The sequence below is a fragment of the Lycium barbarum genome, chromosome 4 (assembly GCF_019175385.1).
Source record: "Lycium barbarum isolate Lr01 chromosome 4, ASM1917538v2, whole genome shotgun sequence".
In the NCBI taxonomy this organism is placed as follows: Eukaryota; Viridiplantae; Streptophyta; class Magnoliopsida; order Solanales; family Solanaceae; genus Lycium; species Lycium barbarum.
Genome location: NC_083340.1, coordinates 68,789,602 through 68,797,623, shown reverse-complemented (window position 1 = coordinate 68,797,623; position 8,022 = coordinate 68,789,602).

The window sequence follows — 8,022 nt, the reverse complement described above, 5'->3', positions numbered from 1 at the left end:
ATCATATTCCAGAAGATTTCATATCTTCGAACATCTCCGTCACATAACACATCATATCATAACCACGGTAACCCCGGGGATAAATCACACGCCGGGAAACCGGACACATCATACTTCGTAACATCTACACGGTAACCGAGAACGACATATACCACAGTACCCCGGAACCGGACACATCATACTTCGGAATTCATACATGGGACCCGGCCCCCGACAAGGGACTCGGCGGCCCATCCGCACGATATAAACCGGCCCGGGATCCGGTGAAAGGAATCATAGCACATGCACGAACTGATTAATGAGAAACCACATACATACAGACTCAATCAAACTGAAGTATGCCAAGCGGCGAGTCAAATCAGAGTATTCGGATGGTATTCATAATACGCGCCTATATCCTACTTGGGAAGGCACGACAGATTATTACCAGAATCATATTTCCAGATGTCAAAACCATTTTGTAGGATTTATATAAAAATAGTCGTATCATGATCAGAATAATAGTCCAGATGTTACTTTTGAAAAACGGACAGGAATAAAGCAATTTAGGTCATACAAGAGGTATCGGGGCTCCGTGGGCCCACCTCGGACCAACCCGAGGCGACATACGTAAATTACTGATGATAGACCTTATGAGGTCATCCATAATCATTTGGAAGTATTCCGACTCCGTTTAGGAAAGTTTCGTACAAAAGTTCACTTTAAAGGCATTTTATAAGGAAATGGTTTCAATCATACTGAAGGAATTGGAGCGGATTTCCGTCTCGAATTCCGAGGAACGGAGTCGTATTTAAGGCTCGCGGCCGAGCCTATCATATTCAGAACATGCCTAAAAATAAAGGGGAAGGCTTTACATACCTCGATTGCGCCTTACGCTCGCTTGGCTTCCACTCCAATTTCGTCCAAAATCTAGAAATGGTCAAGTTTACCAATTGTTAGTTTCAAACTTTTTCAATAGTCCAACTTAACACATACTTGCCTACCGAAATTTCGACAGCATTTCCTCTGTATATATGACGACCCGGAGACTTAGCTCGGCTCAATTCATTAACACAACAACCCAGAAATCACATCAATAACAACAACATGCATTACAACACACAATATGGCATCACTAGCCATCTTTCCGGCATAACGAAACATCTTTCGTTTCAACCTTACATTTCCAAACCAAACTTATTATTTTGATATTCATCACCTATCAAGGTCATTATAACATGATGCGGAGGCATACCATACCATTCTCACAAGATATACATAAGATATACAAACATACAAACTTTCCATCAAAGCCACAATTTATCCAATTCTCCTAACCTTCAACTTACAAGTTCAAATTACATTTCCATCTTCCAAATTCATCAACATTAATCATAATTTTCCTCTTGATACTTTCATTTCCATCTTTACATAAACCATAACAAAGTTGCATGCTTTCCTACAACAACTTAATAACCATTTTTCCATGACAATAAAGATTATTATCTTTCCATTCATTTCACCATAACACACTTAACATACTAACAAGATTAAATTCACACTCCATCATCCACACACACCACACGGCCACATACTAAATTCTCCAACTTTCACTAATTCATTCCACTTTCATTTCTAATACAATTTCTACCATAACTACACTAGATTTCAACAAAAATTCAAGTCATTATGGACATGCAATTCATGCATACACACGGCCAACTTTCAAACAACATACCCACTTTACAAACTTCCATATTTCCATACACTCTACTCAATTCTACATATTACAACATAAACCAAACTTAATAACATAAGAAAATGAATTGTTTCTCACCTTTTCTTCAAGTTTTCCACTTGCTACAAAATCACTTTCTTGCCAAAATACTTACACCATCTTGTAAAGGGTCTTGCACTTGGTAATAATTTCACAAGAATTGGATTTTTGAATCAAGGATTTGGCTCCAAAAAATTTTTTCTTTCTTTTTCTTTTCTTTCCTCTTCCACCCGAAACTCTCTCTCTCTTTTTTGCTTGTGTTTTGTTCTTGGTTTCTCTTGAACCTTCTTAGGATAAATATGATTATATAATTCCACATGGAAATTAATTAATCCAAGGGCTTGGACCCTTGCTTGGCCGGTTGGGCCTTCCCATTTGGGCCTCATTTTACTATTTTTTTGTTGAGCCCAATTTGGTTATTTATTGTAATTCATGGGACAAGTTTCCAAAATTCCGATTTTTGCCCTTGGCCTCCTTTCGTAATTTCACACCAACATACTCATAACCTACCCATTCATATCAAGCAAGGTCCAAATGTGGCCTTATTAATTACAAGCCAATTTATCTTGCATTTTTCAAATAAGCAAAAATGTCGGACGTAACAGTGTGCTTCCTAGTCAAAGCATATACGTGTTAAACCTTTTGAGTAGCTAACTCTTGGGAAAGTGAGATGAAGGTAGAAACCCCCTTATTCGTGTTGAGACTTGAGTGTTCTAGTAGTTATAAATCCCTGTGAAGGCTATGTTGTTCTTATTTGGGTGAAGATGTATTTTTATCTTTCCAGGGTCGTTTACTACAAAGAAAGCTCTACTTCGTGATTTCGCTCGTAGGGAGTTGGCTGGAGTCTCAGATATTGTGGTCATAGGTATTCTCACTATTTGTTCTCTTGATGTGTAGTCGTTGATCGATCCAGGTTTGAAATCCTTCGTATGTGACTTTTTACTTTACCCTTGATTTAGGTAGGGAACCTGAACAATTGTTGGCACCCTTTTTCTGTGAATACCCTTGCTAGTGTCCTTGTTATCTCTTCTAGAATATACAGAGACTACATCGTTGTAGTTAAGGGTTGTGAGATTACTTTTGATGTTTTCGGATTAGAAATTGTGAACTTTGATGTGATTTTTAGGGATAGACTAGTTTTTCGAGTGTTATGAAACTCTAGATTGTCAATAAAAAATAGTTAGGCTTGAATTTGCTGAAGGACCCGCTATAGAGTGAAAAAGTGATATTGTTAAAACCTCAGGGTAGACTTATGTCATATTTTAAGACTTGCGGGATAAACTCGAAAGGGGCGTAGTTCTATCTAGTTGTTGTAATGCTACTCAAGTCGTGTTACCTTCAATTATTCCCTACTACAGGTATGTTTGAACCTTTCGGATGTGTTTTCCTGTGAAAGTTTAGAGTGAAGTATAAATCTCACAATTGTGTTTAGGCTTGAATGATGCATTCGTTATATGGTTAGTCGTATGTTATCTGTGAGGATGTTTCACCTTGCTAGAAGAACTCTTGAAATTCTGAAATTTGAGGTTTAGTTAAGAATCCTAGGCCATGACTTTCATTCGGGGACGAATGATCCTAAAGGGGGCATAATGTAACATCCTGGAAATCCGAGTTAAGTGTGAATTTATAAAAACCAGTATTTAAGGTAATATTTTAGCCATATGAATCTATTCGGGATGCATTCGGGTGACAAAAATTCGTTTTGAAGTCAAACTAAAAAGTGGAGTTCTTAAGGGCTTCTAAATTCATCTAAATCTGAGATAGTCTGACCTTATGGCGAGTTTTAGGGTATTTGCGTTGCGAATTTGAGAATACTTATAAACTTAAAGTTGTAGGCCTCTGAAATACCTTTCCAACCATATAAAGTGGGGCTCAAACGGAGCTACATACAGGGAGTTATGATTGTTTTACTGAGCGAATATCGATTGTCAAAAAACAATATGTTGGGCGTGCGTCGCGGATCCAGCACGGAAAAACACAACTGAAGACCAAAAAAAACATGATCAAGTGTTAAACCCACGACGCGGACTCAACACGGAGCGGGGAATATTTTCTGGTTCCGAATTTTCTTTAAGTCCTACTTCGTTGTGTTTTTTTCCACTTCGTTTCAAATCAATATTTCTGAAACCCTAAGGTGAGTTCTCACTCAATATTGATCATCCCCACACCATATCCTTCCTCTCTTGATAGCAAATCATCTCTCTAAAACCCTAAGTTCTTGTATTCTCAAGAAGAAGAAGATAAGGGTGTGTGGAATTCGTCTAAGAGTTTGATTGTTGAACCTTGGGAATTCCGTTTGGTAGCTTTTTAGCGGGATTAAGGTAAGTCTCTCCTTTGAAAACTTATTTTTAATGAAAATCACTTTTTGAATCTATTGTTGGAAGTATAAATTTCATTCAAGGTTCTTTAATGAATAAAAAGAAAAGTAATATTTTCATGTTTCTTTGTTACACCTCGGAAAAATTTCATGTCGTCATGTGATAGATAGACTAATGCAAGATGAGACGAATACGATGTTTCTATAAGTAAGAAAGGTTATTTAACGATCCTAGCTAAGAATTCAAAGATGTTGGAAGTAAGAGGAGAAAGTTCCTTAAGAAGGGAAAAGTATATGTTGTGTTTTGAAAAGTTTCGTAAAGTACCAAACTAATGTTGACTTAATGATGTCCTGAAGGAGACCTGTAACTCTCCTTAGATTGGTAATAAAGTGTTAAACAAGTGTTAATAAGGTTCCATAAGGATTGGAGGTCAAATGAAACGACGGAGACTATTTCGGGGAAGTGGAGTTATACGACCACTTATACGGTCCGTATAACCCCCAGCAGGAAGATGCTTTTCATGATGGTGAACCTCGGCCACTTATACGGACCGTACAATGTTATACAGACCGTATAAGTGTCTGTATAACACCCGACGGGCTGAGTTATTTTCAAGTCTATAAATGTGATCCAACTTCATTATGTTCATTTTTCACACTTCTCCACTTTTCTCCAGGTCTCTGGAACATTTCATACATTTCATATACAAGAATTCAAGGGAAATCAAAGGCTCTTATCATTAATCCATGGGAATCAAGTATAAGGAAGCTCTTAGGGGTTGCCAGAGTCAAGAAAACTTTATGGATTGGGTTTTACTTCAAGTAAATTATTTCCATCCAAAGGTTATTCCTACTCAATCAAAGGTAAGTTTTATGATCATTTCATATTATTTTGACTATGGAGAGGCTGAAAGACTTGGGTAGAAAAAGAAAGTAGAAAATGAGGCCTAAATGTAGCTTTTATGATGTTTACGAGTAGTAATCTATATGGAGTCAAGATTCTTAGTATTATAGGGATATAACCATGTTATCGAAGGTAATAATGGTGATGAAGAAGCATTATATGAAAATATGCTAAAATGGGTATGAAATTGCTAGTATGAGTTGAACATGGGGGTGAATATTGAAGGCTTAGTGTAATGTGATTACTTGAATTGGATGTTATGAGTGTATTATGGATGTTATTGTGGTTGTTGGGAGTTGTTTTGCGATATGGTGGAAGTTGACGAAATAGGGGAAATGCTGCCCAATTTTCATTAGACTATGAATTATTCTAGTTTGAATTTAAAAGTATCATTAAGGCTTAACCATGGTATGAACCCTTCTAAATGTAGATTATTCAAGCCTCAACAGTGAACGTTAGATAGTTTAGGAAGGCAAAGAGGTATGTAAGGCTAACCCTTCCTCTGACATTACTTGCCTCCAGAGGTTCGGCGGGCTAGAGCAGATAAATTCCTGAATCTTAGGAAAGGGAGCATGAGTGCCTTAGAGTATAGTCTCTGCTTCAATTCTTTGGCTAGGTATGCTTTGGCCATGGTAGCGGATATGGGTGACCGAGTGCACCGATTTGTAAGAGGCCTAGGGCCATATTTGATGGATAGGTGCTTGACTGCGTCCCTTCAGGACAACATGGATATCTCACGCATTCAAGTCCATGCCCAGAATTTGGAAGAAAGCCAACAACAGCAAAGAAGTGAGCGTGAGCATGATAGAGGGTATAACAAGAGGGCTAGAATGTTCCAAAAGGGGGGGGGGGGGGGGGAATGTTACACCTCGAAAAAATTTTCGTGAATGTACAATGAATAGACCAACAAAGAGTATGGGTGCACGATGTTTTACTAGGAAGGGGATGAATACTTATGAGTTTTGAAAATGCGAAAGTTGCAGATTTACACTTCGGCCCAGTTGGTCGTAAAATAGATTACGGCCCGTAAAGTGGTATGCGGACCATAAACTGCTATCGTCTTTCAACTCACAAAACTTCAACTTTATGCCAAATGTCTAAATGGTTAAATACGACTCAGAATACGGACCGTAAATCGAAATACGGCCCGATCAATGGGCAGTTTATGTGAAGTCCCTCCGGAAAAGAAAGAGATGGTTCATGAGCTCTGCCAATTAGCTAATCTTGGAGTGCGGGTGATTGATTCGGGTAATGCATGGATTGGTATCAATGACCCCACAACTTCGTCCTTGGATGTAGAAGTGAAAGAACAGCAATATGGAGATCCTCAATTGCGTCACTACAGAGACACATCTTATGGGAAAGAGAAGTCTTCATTTGAAGTTTCTATAGATGGAATTCTTAGGTACCGAGGCAGATTATGTGTGCCGAATGTAGCAGAATTGCGCAGATGAATTCTTGAAGAAGCACATTGTTCTCGGTATTCTATTCATCCAGGTGCAACTAAAATGTATTATGATCTCAAGATGATGTATTGGTGGGATGGCATGAAGAGAGACATAGCCGAATTTGTAGCGTAGTGTCCAAATTGCCAACAAGTAAAAGTTGAACATCAAAAGCCAGGAGGCTTATTGCAAGCAATGGAAATCCCTACTTGGAAATGGGAAGTGATCAACATGGATTTCATCGTGGGATTACCTCGTTCCCGCGGTAGGTATGATTCTATTTGGGTGATTGTGGATAGATTGACGAAAGCAGCCCATTTTCTCCCAGTTAAGACTACATACTCAGCCGAAGATTACGCGAGGTTGTATCTTAAGGAAACTGTGCGCCTTCATGGTATTCCATTATGCATTATCCCAGATAGGGGAGCACAGTTTACAGCCAGGTTTTGGAAGTCCTTCCAAGAAGGTCTAGGCACTCAAGTGAAGCTTAGCACGGCATTTCATCCCCAGACTGACGGACAGGCCGAGTGTACTATTCAGACCTTGGAAGATATGCTATGAGCATGTGTGCTGGACTTTGGTGGAAGTTGGGATGATCATTTACCTCTAATCGAATTTGCATACAATAATAGTTATCATTCCAGCATTCAAATGGCTCCGTATGAAGCTTTATATGGAAGTAAATGTAGATACCCAATCGGATGGTTTGAAACAGGAGAAGCACAACTAGTAGGCCCTGAGTTAATTCACCAAGCGGTGGAAAAAGTTAAGGTGATCCGAGATCGATTGTTAACAGCCCCAAGTCGCCAAAAGTCTTATGCGGACAATCGCCGACGAGACTTGGAATTTCAAGTGGGTGATTGGGTACTTTTTAAAGTATCGCCAATGAAAGGGGTGATGAGATTTGTTAAGACAGTGAAGCTAAGCCCTAGATACATTAGACTCTACAGAATTATTCGCAAGGTGGGTCAAGTAGCCTATGAATTGAATTTGCCTTCGGAGCTTGAATCAGCCCACCCAGTTTTCCACTTTTCGATGCTCCGCAAGTGTATTGGGGATCCCACAAAGATTGTTCCGATAGATGATGTGCAAGTACCAGAAAATCTAACCTATGAGGAAGTGCCTATTGCTATCCTCGACAGGCAAGTGCGAAAACTCCGAAACACAGAGGTGGTTTCAGTTAAAGTATTTTGGCGAAACAATAACCGGGAATGAATGACTTGGGAAGCAGAAGAGAATATGAAGTCTAGGTATCCGCATTTATTTCGACCCCCAGGAGAGGTTCAAGATGAAGCGCCAACGATATGAGGTACGCATGCTTATTTTTCATGCTTTTGGGTCGTGTGTGTGGCCATAGATATGTCGACGTTGTGATGTATCCCTGTGAGGCGATGATATTATGGGATGTTGTGACAGGTTGGTAGTGCCAAATTACAGGGGAAACTCTGGCGAAATTTTCGTAGAATCCCGAGTGCTTAACATTCGAGAACGAATGTTCCAAAAGGGGGGAAGAGTGTTACACCTCGAAAATTTCTCCATGAACGTACAACGGGTAGACCAATGAAGTGTATGAGTGCGCGATGTTTTACTAAGTAGGGAA